The sequence below is a fragment of the Macrobrachium rosenbergii genome, chromosome 52, assembly GCF_040412425.1.
Source record: "Macrobrachium rosenbergii isolate ZJJX-2024 chromosome 52, ASM4041242v1, whole genome shotgun sequence".
Classification (NCBI taxonomy): domain Eukaryota; kingdom Metazoa; phylum Arthropoda; class Malacostraca; order Decapoda; family Palaemonidae; genus Macrobrachium; species Macrobrachium rosenbergii.
The window spans coordinates 29453588-29471457 of record NC_089792.1 but is presented as its reverse complement, the minus strand read 5'-3'; the positions used below and the strand labels follow the sequence as shown (position 1 = coordinate 29471457).

The 17870-nt window shown below is 41.8% G+C and overlaps 1 pseudogene; it reads left to right on the top strand.

Moving 5' to 3' along the window:
• Positions 1–17196: 17196 nt before the first annotated feature.
• Positions 17197–17294, top strand: LOC136834017 (U6 spliceosomal RNA; annotated as a pseudogene).
• Positions 17295–17870: the final 576 nt, after the last annotated feature.

Below are 17870 nucleotides of genomic sequence, written 5' to 3'. Positions count from 1 at the left end.
ACAAATCTAGAGTAGTAGCCATTTCCTGCCAGCAGAATTAAATACAGAACTAGTGATTGTCTCTGCAAGAGTATGGACAAACATTTAATGAGAATATGATCTTGCTGTTTTATGATCATGCGACTCTCCACTTTTTAATTTAATAAGCCCAATCTGCATTAAGTATCTGTTTTCCCCTAAGTCATTGGGTTGCCATCTCTCTCTCTCTCTCTCTCTCGTAGGTTGAATTAATCTTTTTGTGACCAAGGTGGATTATCTAAATTTAGTTTTATCCCATTAATCTTTGCCCTTTTCGTATGATATTTTGTCACTTTCTCTATTTTTTTCAAGCTTTTTTCCTAGATCTGTCATTTAGTAACTCAGACCATAAAAGTGGGGCCACATGCCCCTGTTAAAACCAGCTATGCTACTGATGGAATTTCTCTCATAAAGTAAAGAAGTCTGTCCTCGAGATCATCCAGATTCAGAAGGACATTTCATTGGCTAGCATATCCAGGAACTATCGGGTCTCAGTGACCTCTCTCTAAGGAAAGACTCTTTGCCTCCAGCAGCAAGAGTTGCAGTGGAATCATAGTTCTGATGCTTTTTGGAGTATTGGCCCCAAATGTGGATTCTGCTGGAGAAGGGTTGAACACACTGCCAAGTTCTGCTGGAATGATGTAGTCACCTTCAGATAGTGAAACTACTGGAATCTATAACTCATAAGAGTATGTTTCATATTTCACACATGTCCAGCAACCAACCAAATTCTCCTTTATTCCTTCAGGGGATGGTTCAGGCCAGGTAGTTATGAGCCATTTCAACAGGCAAAAGGCATATTGAGCAATTTGCTGTGGCACAGGTAATCTGTGGGTCATGCATAATAATATGTAATGATAAAGGAACAAGTGTTTATTAAAACTGCAGTGTTACTACCTGTAACACTATATAAGTAACCAAGCATTTCAAATTAAAGCAAAATGACATGCCATACAAGTACATGTCCATAGTATGCGCGTTAGTAACATGATCAGTGGGTCATATCCATAAAATAGTAGTACAATAATGTTAAAACATTAACTAATATCTAATTACTACAAAAAGAAAACATTGCCTTAAAGGATTTACCCTCAAATGCTAACCAAACTCTTAAAGTAATCTAAATGGTAAACGCAACATAATGTATTTCTATACATTTCATAACTTTTGATTACGTGGTTTATTAGTTAGTACATAATTAAAGTCATTATTTGTGGAATTAATGTACCAGATTTATATAAAATCAACATCTCGTAAGATTTTTAAATTGTTAAGCAAACACTCACCATGAGAAAAAAGTACTTTTTCATTCCCATAGGAAAATGACAAGCGTTACAAAAATTTTTCACAAAACCTATGACATTACTATCGGCGGACTGATGTCCATTGGAAGTAGAACTGCATGAGTGTATTTTCTTTTACACTTGAAAAGAACTCCAACATTAAGAATAACTAGAGAACTTTTTATATAACAAAATCCATTTAGTTTGATTATAAAATACTACAAAGAAAAACTTCTGTACCCTTTAGTAAAACCAAGCCTTGTAAGTCAAACTTGATTGTAGAAACTACTATCTGGCTGGCAGATTTCATTGTTGCAATGAAGATACAGATAACCTGATTTACCCTTCCTGAAAATGTGTTTCAATGTTGCAATTATCTAATATTGTTTTAATGATAGTTACTGTATTGCTTTGTCAGACATGAGGTGGAAACATGGTGTGTTGTCTTACAGCATAACTTAGTGATCTACTCTTAATTCTTGTCTTGCCGGAGACCTACTGGCTCCCAGTTTCAACAAAAATAAGTCTACTGATTAAAACTTTCAGGAAATAAAACTCTTCACTGGTCTTAAAACATGTACTTAGCGAGGTGGTGTTATGATGATGGCGACAAATGGACAGTCAAATATATTTGGAGCAGAAATCAGGGATTAGTGAACTCTTGGACAGACCAGAGTGCAATGAGGAAGATGGCTGACATATTAGTGAAGCCAACGAAGGATCATCCTGTTCTCCAAAAGAAGTAGTTCATTCCATCTGTGACTGAAAATCCAAATATTGAATCTGTGTTTCTTGAGCCAACATTTATATCACATCTTCCAAACCCAACTTCCTTTGCAGTGAATTAATAATGTGGGAAAAAGAGTTGGAAAAGCAGGTTGGCCAATTAAAAGCTCTAATCCCACTACCATTGTTTGCTTTTAAGGCATGTACACAAATGCCTGTTAAATTGAACCCCAGAGGCTGAGTTTTCATCTGCTGTGTCCCTTACACTTGCAGTGTGACTGGTAGTGAGCAAGTTCAGTCTTTCTCTTGGCTCTACCTCCATAGTTTAATTTTAGTTTTCACTTCTCATATATGAATAGTCTTTACTCTGATGCCAGTTTCATCTGCAAACCACTGGTTTTTACCAATATCTTCCGTGTGCCCCATTGCTGTCTGCAGAATTCCACCCGCCCCCTGCTTTGCTAGGAAGAGATTGGCAACTCCTTTGAGGATGGGTATCTGGCTATGGTATCAAAAATGTGTCTGTTGTGACATTTGTAATTCTTATATTATGTTGATTCATTTGATAGTTAAACCATTCTCTTCTAAATCTACTTCTCATTGTAAACCCTGTCTGCTATTCCTCTTTCTCCTTGAAATGCACCTGTTTGAGCTTGCCCTGCTATATCTTCTGCTGCATGAGTTTCTTCCTTCTGACTTGTTAATGTTTCTCTTTCCAGTCGTATGTGTTACAGAATCTTCTGTTGTTTCTAATCCAGATGCTGTTGTGGCTTATGCTTTTGCTTTCTAAGGAAGGATGGGTCATCTGGGGTGCTTCTTAGTCTGAAAGTCAGCTTTTGGATGAGGCAGCAGTGTTGAAGTGTCCGCTGTTGCTCCTTATCCCCCTCCTCCCACTTTCCCATTTTCTTTGGTGCCCTGAAGCTTCCAGTCATCTCTTGGGTCACTCAGGTGAGCCACTTCAGAAGGTTTCCCTGCCTCCCTTGCAATTTAGCTGGAGATTTGTCCATCATTTGGCTGCTGTGAACTTGCCTCCTTCTCTGGCACAAAAGTATTTTGAACGGAGGAGTCTCCTTCATTATTTGGTGTTTGCTGGACATTGCGCTTATTTTGTCAGATTTAATGGAGGAAGAGATGTCTTTAGAGACAAGGTCTCTGATCTTCAGTATTTCAGCTGCTCCTTCCAATTCAAATGTTTTGATGAGATTTCTCTTACTCTGGTGCATAAACTTCTTTAAGTCTGCTAGCTCTCTATCTTCCTGTTGTTTTTTAGTAGCAGAGAGTTACCTCTTATGATACAGGCACTTTACCAGCTCCAAATCTGTCTTGGTCAGTGTCTCAGCTTTCTGCTACTTGCCTTGATCTTTGAAGAGACATGCTCTTAGGGAGGCACAGGTGCTCTGGACTAATACAGGGGCAGAGAATTTGTGCAAGTCTTTATTTAGAATGATTGAGTTTTATCTTTTCTTGAGCTTTGCTCAGTACAATGATAACTGCTCTGAAAGTCTAGTGAATTTGTGGCACCAGCTGGTATCAGATCTTTGAAATGCGTTAGTAATCCAGTCACCTGCCAACTTTATGAGCCTGCTTTGGAATTTTGAAATATTCTTTGCAGGGTTGAATGTTACATCTTGAGCAGCTAAACAAAACCAATTGACTCAAGTAGAAGTTGTGCTGCAGGATTAATCAATCTTGCCTTTCGACAAGTGATTTGCATTTGAACCCAGGAGGTTTTAAGTGTGTTTTCTTATTTCATTATGTCAGAACAGGTTTACACATTAAGTAGTTTTAGGTCTCCTCTTTGAGCCTTCAAGGCTCTCAGGTAGGACAGTTTTGTGTGTTAAGCAGTGCCCCAAAGACTGCCGTATTCAGTCAATCAAAGTCTCATGAATCCCACTTCAAATCCTAGCAAGGATTTGTTTCATCACTAAGCATTACATGCACATTCACGCACTGGCTGTCAAGGCCCTCTAGTATACCTGTCAGTGACATCATTTGCAGGTGCTGTAGGTCTTGAGCCATGCAAACTGCTCACCTGTTCTCCTCCTGGACTCATTTGATGAGCTTGGTGTCAGTGTGGACGGTCGGCTGTACATCTGGCTCAGGTTCATTTAGTGCCAGTGACCAATTTATCACCAATAGTAGTTGTTTTTCCTGGCCTGTTGTATTGTCTATTAGTACTACACTTGCAGAATGCAGTGCTGTCCAATCTCACTGAACTCTGGAGAATGTGGATCTCCAATAATTGATGTATTAAATCATTCTTGGACAAACTGCAAGTCTGGAGGTAGATTCATGCATACAACATTATTTCCTAACTTAAAGATAACAAACATCCAGTTTTGATTTACCTCTGCTCAGACATTATTTTAAGTGAGGTTCTTGGCTGATTTGTGAGGGTCATGGTTTAAGCCGAAGTGATTTTAACCTCTTGAAGTGACATTAGCCACTGAGCAACAGGTTCTGTCAATACATTTGAGCCCGATCTTCCTTCAATTTTTAAGTCTTAGGGTGGTGACTAAGGATACTATCCTCAAGAATGGGGCCAGTAAACAAATGCAAGGCAGGATCTCTAACATGGGTTGTAAAAACTTGTGGCTGCTCTGCAGATCTTTGCCCTTCCTGATGTGAGATCAAATAACTTATATAAATGGGCTGTTTATAATGCATTTTTGCCATAAAACGGTGTTCATACTCTTACTACTATGTTAAGACTACCTTTTGTTAAATGGCACTGAACCCCATGCTGAGTTACACAGCAGTGATGTCCATAAATTTCCTAGTCAAACATCAGATTACATTTATTATTTTCTTCAAAATTGAGCAGTTATTCGAAAGAGATGGAATCAATTAGGGAGCTTATTTACCAAATTTCAAGATGGGCTTGCTTAAAACAACACTTTTGAAGATGGCATTATTTCCCAGTATCAAGTAATTGATGACACCTTTTCATGAGCAACACTATATAGCCTGGATATTTAAAGGACTTCTTATAATCTGGGAAGTTCCAGAAACATCATGTTTAGGTGAAATAGTCTAAAGAGGTTACCTTTGTTGAAGCAAATACATGCACACTGCTGTGAAAAATTAGTGTAAAATGCTCTACTGGAGATCTTGAATATGCCATATTAAATTTTTCCATCAGTGCTTTTCTGATAGACAAATCTTTAAAGAAATAATGGCAAAATTTCATGCTTGTTTCATCATCTGAACGATTTTATTGAAATATGCAATTATTCTTGACCCTATATGGAGGTCATTAATCTTGCAGTTCCAGAAAGTTTTTGGGGTAATGAAGCTTAGAAACAAGGATTTAGCAAAATTTTGTAAAATAGTGGCCAGTTTTTGAATCAAACTTCCAAATTTTAAAATGATGGACAATATATATTTCAAAGAAAATTCAGTATGAAGATGTGTATGCCTTTTCAAACTAACAAATCTGCTTCTTATAAGAGATAACGTTTTGTAATGATCAGATATCTGTAAAAGAAATCAATGATTTTATAATTTCATAATCAATAATTGTAGCTCATGGTTTTCAGACTTATTGTATAATGCCATAGATATTACCATCTCCAAACCAGGGAAAGACCCTACTAATATAAATAATTCCTAACTAGTTTCCACTAATGCTTATGCATTATTAGAAAATGGTTAACTGCATGGTCGAGAGGCATACATAAAATGAGAAATAAACCTTCCAAGTTGGATTTACAATAGATCTACGGAATTCATTGTTCTATCTGGAAGAGACATCCATCGAAGATTTGAATACACAATTAACAAAGCTTGTGTGTTTCAATATAAACCTTCATCTTTTATTTAGCTTTATCTTTACTAGAGCTGGAATCAGTTGTTTAGATTGGTAAACAGGAGTCTGGTGGGGTGTCGGGGTGCTCAAGGTTATAGATCCATCACCTTTTCTGTATTACATTGTGTACACTTTGGAGCTGTCTAGTGATCCACACCTTTAAGGAGGTATTGAGATCACTGAGAGCTGAAGTTGAGAACTTGAGTATCAACCCTGTAATTTTGATTGTCTGTTTAAATTTTATCAGCAGCTCCTTGAACCTTTTTTAGAATCAGTGAAACAATGGCTAAAGCGATGTAACTATGAAAATCAGCTTTTGTTTGCACTAATCCAGTGCCACAGAAAGTTAGTTAATTGCAAGCCACGTGACTAAGGTCTATTTGTTGGAAAGGGACAACCTTTAAATTCTGTAATCCAGAGCTAAGAATGATGTTAAGGTTTTAAGTTTTTACCAAGAAGTATAAGAATTCCGAATTTGATCTTTAATGAGGTATTAACAGCAACCTTCCTGTCCTGTAAGGGCGGCTGAAGATTTATTTAGATTAGAAATGGACTTTCCTACCAGGTGTAACACCTGGGAAGAGGTCTTTAGATAAGAGAAAGCACTTCCCATGCCCTGTTAGGCAATTGAAGATTTGTTAAGATAAGTGATGGTAACAACTAAAACTTTCCAGAAAAATAGATTAATGGTCTGTACTCTTTGTTTAATATTTTTCAGGCAAGTGAGTGAGAAAAAATAGTTCCACTGAGCTTTTACATTCACTAGGAAAGTAAAACATAAGGATTGGTTGCATTTGAAAATGTATAAAATGCCCAAATTTTGTTTCTTGGGAAAACAGATGTGATAATTTGGATTCGGTTAAAGTTTTCAGATTTTAAAATACAGGATGTAGGCTTATGCAGCAATTTCTTTAATCTCAGATAAAGGGAAAGTTAAATATTTAGTAAGGGTAGTCAACTGGAGGAACCTAAGAAGAGAATCTTTCACACTTTTTAAAAATGCCAGGTTAACATCCCAAATAGAAGAAAATAAAGGTAAATAAAGATTCAAATAATCATACCTTTATATCATTAAGGAAAACAAATTTTTTTCAAAACCTGAAAAAATTTCAGACAACATCTTACCACTGGTAGTCCCTTATACACACTGAACCTGAAATCATTGCATTCCTCATAACAAAGACCTTAGTCCCTCAGTGTGAAAGCCACCGTGTATGGAAATGAATCCAGGAAGAATGTAGATTTTATTAAGGTTTGGTTTTACCATTGCAACCAAGTATACTTTACTTGGCTGCATTGGATTTGTCTAGCTGCACTACCTTCCATACTATTATCAGAGTTTGGGAATCAAGCTGTCTTTAATACTGTCAGGATGATAGCCAAGTGATCTGGTTATTTATTTGAGTATGCCAACTGCCTAGTCATGGCATTAAGAAACAGTAAGTTTAACTGAGAGGTATTTTAGAAACAAAACTTATTTTGTTGGGAAACATGGTAATGTCAGATATATATAGCTGTATTCTCTGAAGTCCCGATCAGAATTCAAAGAGACGAAAACACAAGTAGATCAGGTGGTTAGTACCCATTCCCGCCGCTGGGAGGCGGGTATCAGGAACCATTCCCATTTTCTATTCAGATTTCTCTGTCGCCGGTGTTGTCAACAACTGTTGTCTGCACCTCCGTCATAGGATTTGCTTTTTTCTTGAGTATCTGATTGTCTTTTGGTATTTTGACTTTGGATCGTAGATCGGCATATTGCATTTTTTGACTTTTCTTTGGGTTTTGATTTAGATTATCATTATGTCTGGGTCTAGCTCTTTGCCAACCGTCCAGTGTGTGTGTGATGTCTGAATGTAAAGGTGAGGTTGCCGAAGCTGCGGGTTGACCTCACACTGTTTGTTCTAACTGTAGGAAGCATATATGCATGTTGAATGATAGGTGTGATGAATGTGCTTCTTTGTCTGAAAATGAATGGAGGAACATGATAAATATGTGAGGAAGTTGGGCGTGATCATGAGGAGGTCTTCCTCCAGAAGTGTAGGAGTATCTGAAAGTGTTGATGTCGGCTCCCCTGTACCTTTAGAACCTAACCCTGTGGTTTTGTCTCCAGCCCTGAGATCGTGCCAGTGGAGACTAAATGTTTCGCCATGATGGAATCATTTTTGCATTAGAATCTACAGGTGTCAGCTCTCCAAGAAAGTGAAGTGTTGTAAAGTGTATATATAAGTGTAGTGGAGGGCGTCAGACCGGCCCCATCATGCCTCTAGGCCTGGACCTCTGCGGACTCCCAGGACTCAGGAGAGATAGCATAAAAAAAGGTTGAAGGAGGGTTACGGGGAACCCCACCGGTCTGGCGTCCCTTCGGCATGTCCTGAGACGTTCCCAGGCTGCCCAGGTGCGAGCATCGTTTTTGTGTCCTGAAGGACTGCTTAATCTTCTGACACGTCCTCCCACGAGGGGTTGGAAACCGTCACTGTACTCGCCCTCTTAAGAGAAGCTTTAGGGAGGAGGACGCTTCACGTGCTCTCTCTCCTACTCTGTGCTCCTCGCCAGAGTTTGTGGAGCAAGTTCCCCGCCGCAAAAGAAGTACTAGAGCAACGTCATCCGAAGAATGACGTGTTTGAGCTTTTAATCCTCCAAAGAAAGCTCCCTCCTCATTGGAGAAGAGGATTAGGACGTCCCTCGTCCTCTCTCCTCCAGGTTCAGTAATTCTCCAGAGAGGCAAAACCAACGAGGGACTGCTATTGCCTCCATGCAGCAGCAACTTCTCCTCATTCATTGCAGAGAGAGAGTCCAGGTCATGTAAATCGGAAGGATGTTAGACTTCCAGTGAAGAGATCAGGCGTTCTCCTTCTCCTGCTCCTCGTTCGTCACCTTCGTCTGCTTAGAGAGCCTGCTCGTCGGGAAGGAACCTGAAGACTCTCGCTCCCCCGAGGGTGTTGAGGGAGGACCGTCTTTGACGTCACCCAGGACGTCCTCCTCTCCTTCTCGTTCTAGACGTCATGTTCTTTTTTTGTTGATGACGCCGTCAGGCTCCCATGCGTACGACGCTTATATCGATCAAGACGTTCGTTAGGGCTTGCCAGGCGACGCGCTCTAAGGCCATGACGATCCTGACGTTCGTCATGCTGCCAGGCGTGGAAGAGCTCGATTGGGCGCTCAAGCTCGTCATGCTGCCAGGCATGACGCCCCGATGGACGTTCATGACTCCCTTCAAGACGCTCCACCTGCAATTGCTGAATCTCTCAAGTGGTTCCTGGTTCTCCCTGCAAGCATGCCAGTTCCTCTTCCAAGCAGAAGTCCCTGCGGCGTGTTTCCTCTTCAACTTCTCTCTGCATCTTTTCCCGCCCATGTTTGGAGATAGACTCTGTCTAGCGTCTGAAGAAGAGATTAAGGATCAGTCCTCTTCTTCTTTTCCAGATTCTTGTCAGGCTTTTGAAGGAATTGTTTGGGGACAAGTTTCTCGGCAGTACCTCTCTCCCTCCTTCTCAACTGACTTCGACTAATTATCCAGGGAAAGTCCTCTGGTTTCTGAAGATGACTAAACGCTGTTCCACTAAGAGGGCCTTCAAGAAAGTCCATTTGTGGATGGACTCCAGGAAGGCTCAAGGCAAGTCTTCTTTGCCCTGCCCCCTTCAAGACTCTTGGGAAAAGCTTTATGTGGTATGAGACCGGAGAAGACTTGGGCTTACGTCTTCCTTCCAATCTAAGGGAGACTTCGCCTCTCGTTGATTCAAAGGTCTCATCTGTCACGGCCAAGGTTCCCTGGACTCTTACGGAGATGGACCACCATTTGAAAGATACTTTTCAAGACGATAGAAGTTTTCAACTACATTGACTGGTGCCTTGGGCTTTGGACCTGCAGGCTGAGTCAGGACTCGATCTAGTCTCGGACCTTTTGAGCATCTTGTCTTGCATGGACAAGCGGTCCGAGATGGTTCTGAAGATTTGGCCTCGCACTTGCGACTGGAGTGCAAGAAGAAAGTCATTTCTGCGGTTTCAAAGTCGTCGGCCTCCTTACAGAAGGAGAACTGTTGTTTGCTCCCCTTTCAGTCATCTTTTCCAGCTTCGATGGTAAAGGACATCGCTGCAAGCTTGCAAGAAGACACACAGGACCTGTTGGCTCAGTCATCAAAATACGCCCTGCGGTTCCGTGACCTCGACGACGTTCTTTTCCTGGTCAGCAGTCTCCCAAGATGAAGAAGCCCTTCGTGCGGATCATCTTAAAGCCTTCTTCTGAGGAAAGAACCTCTCGCAGAGGAAAAGTTTGCTAGAGGTAGGGGCAAGAAGTGATGATTCTCCTCCAGAAACCAAGGTGGGTGCCAGGCTTTCATTTTGCCGAGCCTGGAAAGTGAGAGGGGCAGACAGTTGGTCCCTTTCGGTTTTTAGAAAAAGGATACAAGATCCCTTTCCTTTCTCCCTCCCTTAAGCCTGAAACCCTTGGACCTCTCCATCATACGGTCCAGAGAAACAAGAGATCCTGTCGACCTGCTGCGGCAAATGCTCGTCAAGAGAGCAGTAGAACAGGTCTTAGACCTGGATTCCGGCTTTACAACAGGCTGTTCTGGTCCCGAAACAGTCGGGAAGTTGGAGACCTGTGCTGGATGTCAGCAGCCTGAACCATCTCACTGAAAGAAACTTTCAAGATGGAGACGGCCCAGTCTGTTCTGGGAGCCTTAAGACCAGGGGATTGGATGGTTTCCCTCGACCTTCAGGACGCGTACTTCCACGCACCGATACATCCTCAGTCAAGGAAGTTCCTGAGGTTTGTCTTGAGGGGAAAGGTGTATCAATTCAGAGCTCTTTGAAAACCTGTCCACAGCTCCCATGATTTTCACGGTCATCATGAAAATGTAGCAAAGGTGGCTGCATCTGGCGGGGTGGTCGTGTTTCGCTCTACTTGGACGATTGGCTGATCGGCGTCATCGGGAGAGGTGTCTGGAGGATCTTCACTTTGACTTTGAACCTGACGAAGGAATGGGGCCTGCTGGTCAACCAAGAAAAGTCCCATCTGATCCCCAACACAGTCCATCGTGTATCTGGGGATTCAGATGGACTCAGTGGCTTGGGCTTTTCCATCCCCGAGAACGTCAACTGCTGTGCTAAGAAAAAGTTTCCAGCCTTCCTAGGGAAAGAAACATGTTCGGTGAGGGAATGGATGAGTCTGCTGGGGACCATTTCTCACTGGAGAAGTTTGTTTCCCTGGGAGACCATCTCAGACCCTCTTCAGTTCTTCCTGCAAGACAACTGGGGACAAAAATCTGGAAGTTGTCTCTCAATCTTTCCCTTAGTGAAGGAGCATCTCAGGTGGTGGTTCGATCCATCAAAGCTTTGCAGAAGGTGTTTCTCAGCCTTCAGAACCCAGACCTAGTGTTGTTCTCCACGCGTCAATGTCGGAAGGTGGGAGCAACATTGGGGAGGAAGTGTCAGGCACCTGGAGAGGGGAACAGGTGACCTGGCATATAAATCTCAAAGAATTGGGGCGATTTTTCTAGCCCTTCAATTCTTCGAAGATCAAGTTTCAGTCCAAAGTCCAGGTAAATTCGGACAATACCACAGCTCTAGCTTACCTCAAAAAAGCAGGAGGCACTCAATCCCGTTCCCTGTTCGTCCTAGCGAAAGAGATCCTGTTTTGGACTCATGTTCGGGAACAAAAAATTACGATCCACGAGGTTCATTGCAGGCGTTCAGAACGTGAGCGGACCTTCTCAGTCTCGTCATCAACTGCTCCCGACAAGTGGACCTGAACCAGGAGGTGTCAAAAACTGAGGGGGTTTATGGGTTTAGTAGACCTGTGGAAGACAACAGGGATTTCCTCCTGTCCTGGATCCAGGAGCAGTGTCAATAGACGCCCTTCTTTGGGACTGGTCTTCTGGACCTATAGCCCCTCCCTTCAAGATCCTGGCCAGTGGTCAGGAAGTTAGCGTCGTTAAGAAAAGGATGACCTTGGCGCTCCGTATTGGCCTTGGAGTGGTTCCGGAGGTAATGTGGCTGCTGGTGGACTTTTCCAGGGTGTTGCCTCTTCGTCCAGGCAGACAGCCCCATTTCGAACGATACCATCAAAACCTCTCCTGCTCGGTCTGACTGTGTTCAGACTATCGTAAATGCTGGCAAGAGCAAGAGGTTTTTCGAGAGCAGTGGCAAGAGCTATCGCGAGAGCCAGGAGAACATCTTCGATCAAAGTTTACCAGTCGAAGTGGGCGATTTTAGACAGTGGTGTAAAGTAGAGGATTTCCTCTTCCTCGACCACTGTGAGCCAGATTGCAGACTTCCTTCTTTTTCTTCAGGAAGTTTAAACTGGCAGTCTCCACTATTAAGGGATATAAGAGTATATTTTTGTCGGTCTTTAAGGCACAGAGGATTAGATATCGCCAACAATACGGACCTCTTCATGACCTCATTAGATCCGTTCGAGACGACTAAGGTGCCTCAGTTTTTCAGGTTCCTTCTTGGAATTTGGATGTAGTTCTTAAGTTCCTGATGCAAGCCCTTTTGAACCTCTGTCTGCTGCTTCTTTGAGAACATTAACAAAAAGACTTTCTTTTTAGTTGCTCTGGCGACTGCAAAGAGATTCAGTGAGATTCAAGCCATTATCTAAGTCATATTGGTTTTAAAGGTACTAATGCGGTGTATTTCTCTTCAATCCTTTTTCTTGCCAAGAATGAGAACCCGTCTCACCCTGGCCCAAGTCCTTTGAAATCAAAGGTTTGGCTGGAGATTCTGGGTCAGGAACCAGAAAGAGTCCTGTGCCCTGTCAGGGCTCTAAAGTTCTACTTAGACAAGACAAAGAGTCTAGAGGTCTTCGGATAGGTTATGGTGTTCGGTGAGAGACCTGACTTCCCCATGTCAAAGAATGCGCTGGCTTTCTTCTTGAAAGTCCACCATTCAAGAAGCTCATAAGAGTTGTCAGAAGGTGACTTGAACTTTTGAAAGTTAAAGCTCATGAGGTAAGGGCTGTCGCTGCGTCAGTAGCCTTTCAAAAGAACATGGCTCTGAACGATATTCTTGAATGCCACCTTTTGGAGAAGTAATTCTGTGTTCGCCTCTCATTACCCAAAGGACGTAAGAACAACATATGAGTCTTGCTGTTCATTGGGACCATACGTTTGGCTGGTACGATCTTGGGAGAAGAGGCAGTACCCATCCTATCCTTTAATGTATGGTTAGGAATAGTTTTAAAAATTTTTGGTTGTGTTTTTATGGTTGTGGGTAGACTGTGAGATGGGCAGTCTTCCTTTCCTTAGTTTTTAACTAGTCAGATGTTTGGTAGGTCAGGTGGTTGGTTTTTGTCTCTTTTTCCTTCTGTATGGGGCCATGATCTGGTCACATAGTGGTCACGTCCCGTTGACAGGTCATCTGGAACTCTCCAACTTTATAGGTCTCTACCTTGTTGGAAACTCCAGTAAAGCAGACGCAGACTTGGGTGACAGTAATCACGAAGTCAGCTATGCTAACAGGTAAGGAACCAAGATGTGTAATCATCTACATTGTTTTGTTTCTCAATCCTATTCTGTCTCTGCCCACCTCCAATGGTGGGATTCAGCTATATATATATCTGACAGGTAAGTTTCATGAACAAAATGATATTTTAATGATAAAATAAGGTTTGTTCATACTTACCTGGCATATATATATTAAGATAGTGCCCACCCTCCTCCCCTCAGGAGACAGTGGCACTAGAAAATCTGAATAGAAAATGGGAATGGTTCTGATTCCCGCCTCCCAGCGCGGGAATGGGTACTAACCACCTGGCCACACTGCGTGTGCCCTTGAGTTTTGAAATTCTGTCGGATTTCGGAGAATACAGCTATATATATATCTGCCAGGTAAGTATGAACAAACTTTATTTTATCATTAAAATATCATTTTGTTTTTATTTTGTTAAGTTGGGGCTTTGGCTTGAGCAAAATTTTGCCTTTCCAGATTCTATAAATTAATATTTTAATGCTATTGGCCAATTTAAGGTTAATAGAATAAATATTATGTGCCAGTCTCCAAAGACTTTAAATTACTAAACGAAACTATATCTTGACACAATTTTCTGATGAAAATAAGACCTTTTGAAATCTTACAGAATTAAAGAACAATTTTAATGAAAATCTTTATTCAAAATCAATGTGGGAAAATTCAATTGTGTTTTATCACTTTTATACCTGAAACAATTTTGAAAGGCATTGTTTTCAGTTCATGTTAGCAATGAAAAGCCAGGTTAATATACAAAAATTTGCATTTATTTGCAATCCTGTTTTGTTTTGCAAACTTGCGTTTTTAGTCTTCACAGATTGAAAAGGGACTACAGTATGTTACAAAGACTAACAAATTGTAAGTATTCTTGAGATAAAGGGTCAGACTTATATGTTTAAATTCATATTCTACAGATAAATGCTAACTTTTATTTTTAAGATTTGATACAAAAATGCAGCTAGTAAAGGTTGCTAAGTCTTTTAGGTTGATAAAGATTCATGATTTAAATTGTGATGTAAAACATACTCCTGAACACTTTTATAGGGCAATTTCAGTGCAACCACAATTGGAAATATAGTGAAACCTGCAGGTAAAACAGTCACTTGAGCTAACATTTGCAAGCTGACAAGGTGTGCCCTGACATGTTTAATTTTGTCACTTGCTTTGGGAGTTCTGGAAGGTTGTTTTCCTTCTGGTAATTTTAACTTGACAATATATTTGTATTATGGCAACAAATTCTGTGAGTACCAAACTTTATTTACCAGTTTTTTCTTCTTATTTTCTGGATATCTTCGATGTGGAACGTCTTTGAATTGACTCACTGGTGGTCTCGATTGGTCATCATGGACTGAACTTTCTTACAAAAAACATTAACATTCTGACTACAGTGCCTTCAGCTTGACGTCGACTTGGACTGCCCCTACTACTGTGGATGCTGGCGCTTAAATGGCTTGATTCTTCCTGCCAGAGACAGATGAGTACCTTGAGACACGATAGACATTCTTCAGGTATGTAGGAAGGTTATGCAGTGCAATTTGCAGACTATTGTATGACTGTTGTTGCGACTGGAAGGCACAAGAGATGGAGAAATTACATTCATCATCAAATTTAGTTGTTGCACAGGTCAGATTGTACATTGTCATCAAGTGTCTCAGGCTTCTGGGACAGATCATTTGATGGATTTAGCAGATCAGTTGAAGCTGATATCAAACAGAATATCTGATAGGGATTCTTAGTACCTGGAAAAGTATCCGCTTGCAATCTTCTTCAACATTTCAAGATAGGTTTAGTAGTGTGTTAGGATTCTCTTTCTTCCTTTTCAGCTCCCATTCAAAGAACCAGCCCTTTGTCAATGCTCATTTTTTACAGTGATGGGTTCAGAATATTGCAACTTTTGAGTGAGGTAATTTCTGCATTTGATACTAGTGCCACCTTTTGCCAGGCTGGAAAATTTGTAAACTAAATTTCTTACCAATAGATAATGTTAGTCAGGATCAAGTTCTAGGTGTGATAATTGTCTTCTGCATTATGTTGTGAGGAGAAGGTATTAGGGGGTTAACTTCCTCCTGGACGGGTTCGGTTTCAATAATTAAGGGTTTGGCTAAAAATCATGATTTCAGAATTTATCGCTTCTTTTAACCGGTCTGGCTCAGTCCCAAAGTCAGTGTTTCAGTTTGCTGTGGTGCATAGAATCCTTCTGTTTGTTCATGAGACTTACCTGCCAGATATAGCTGTATTCTCGAAGGTCCGACAGAATTTCAAATTTAGAGGCACGCAGTGGCCGGTCAGATGTGGTTAGTACCCATCCGCCGGCTGGGAGGCGGGTATCAGGAACCATTCCATTTTCTATTCAGATTTTCTCTGTTTCTTGGACTGTCAACACACCTGTTGTCAGTTCCTCCGCCATTTGGATTTCGAAATTTGTTGTCATTTAAGTATTTTGGTTGTTTTTTGGTATTCAACTGGATCTGTGACTTGGCATACGCTCTTTGTGGACCGTTTTGATTTTGCTTTTGACTTTTCTTATAATTAAGATGTCTTCCTCAGCTATCGAGTCTGTAGCTTGGGTGAATGTAAGGTGAGGCTATCGAAGACTTTGATAGTTCCTCACTCTTTATGTATGATATGTAGGGTGTTCAATGCTCTATGATAATCGGTTTTGTAATGAATGTGAGGATTGTCTGAGGGTGAGTGGAAGAAATATGAAGCCTTATGCTTAAATTGGAGCGTGATAGGCTGAGGAAATCTTCCTCTAGAGTGCATCCTTAGTTGGACAGTCAGGGTTTTCTCCTACTAGTAACCCTGTAGTATTGTTATTACTAACCCTGTAGTTTGTTGCTGCAGAGAAGGTAATTCCCTGGCTCGTGTTGAGTCAACGTGCTCTTGAAACTAAAGTGAATGCAATTCAAACGCATAGTGTTAGTGCTAGTGCCCCTAGTGTTGTGGAGGGGGCGTCAGATCGGCCCTATAATGCTTCTAGGCCTGGACCTCTGTCGAACTCCCAGGACCAGGGAGGGGCATGTCGAAAGCCGCATGAGGGTTACTGGGGCTTCCACCGATCTGGCGTCCCCGGCAGGTCCTGATGACGCTACCCAGGCTGCCAGGATCGTGCTCGGCACGCATCCTGAAGGATTGCTTCTCGTCCTCCGACACACGTCCTCCCGCCACGGGTTGGAGCTCGGTTGGACTCTCGCCCTCTTAAGAGAAGCTTAGAGGAGAGGACGTTTTTCAACGTCCTCTTCCTCTGAACGTACTCTTCCCGAAATTTGCGTGGATATTCCTCTGCAGAAGAGAATAAAGTGTTTTTCGAATGATCACTTACTCGACCCCCTGTCGCGCTAAGGCAAGGGAGCCCTTCTTCCCTGTGGAAGGAAGTATACCTTCTCGCCCTTTTCCTTCTCTCAGGTTCATCCCTTCTCCCGAGAGAGTGGCTTCTCCAACGTTGAACTTTTTTTGGGTTTGCAACAACAGCTGGATGCTCTCATGAAGTTTTCAAGAGTCGAATCTGCCTGTTAAGAGGTACAGACTTTCACCTTCGTCTCCTGCTTCGGGAACGATACAGAGCGTCTGTCGTCTAGAGAGTGTTTAGTGGCTTTGGTTCGTCTTCCCCGATTTGAGGTGTTGGCCTTTTCTCTTGTCTCGCGCCAGGAGCGCGTCTTGCTCTTCGCGGCTCACGCTTCACTCGCTCACCTTGACGCTCCGCGCTAGCCATGACGCTCGCGCTGGTATCACGCTGTGACTCTCTTCTAGTACTTGCCACGGAGCCTCTCGCGCGTCACGCCATGACGCTGAAAGAAAAGCCAGATCAGCTTCAAGTCTTGTGTTGACGCCGCTCCAGTTGTTCATCATGTCGCCAACTACTCTCTTCAACATCTGATGTCCTTCTTAATTTAGCCAGTACTTGCCGGCAGTACATATTCTAAATTGAACGCCACAGAGAAGATTAGCATGGCTCTGCTCGATGACACGCTAATCGTGAAGCGTTCCACATTTTTATGTTTACTATATTTAAACTTTGGCGTCTTCTTCGTTCGGAGTTAAAAAGCTTGAAGTAAACCTCGGAACTACTTTCACCACTCACTCCAAGACCGCCAGCTGAGGAAGAACATCCTCTTCGTCACAGCCTTTGTATGAAGAGAAACTTCTTCGTCTTCTTCTTCCTCTGATTATCAGACTGGCTTTTTCTTAAGGATCTGTTTCCTGAGACTTTTCAACCACGGCTCCTCTCTCCCCCTCCGCAGTTGTCTTTGTCTTAAGGGGGCGTTTGACGAAAAATCGGAAATAAAATTTTCTGGATATTTTATATATGGCATCATACATATCCTGACTATCTTCTCAGAAAGTTTTATTTAAAAGTTCCACAGTTGAAGTTATAAAACAAAACAGTAACCTATCATAGTCAAATTACATTTTTCATATAATGTAATGATATTGTCAATATATCGGTGGTAATTTCCTTTTAACTATGAAATAATATCTAATGCGTTTCTATGGCAACCCTGTGGACATAGTACGCATCAGGCTTGAAAGACAAAATGCCTTTTGGACAGGGCAGTCAGTGGCAGCTCAGT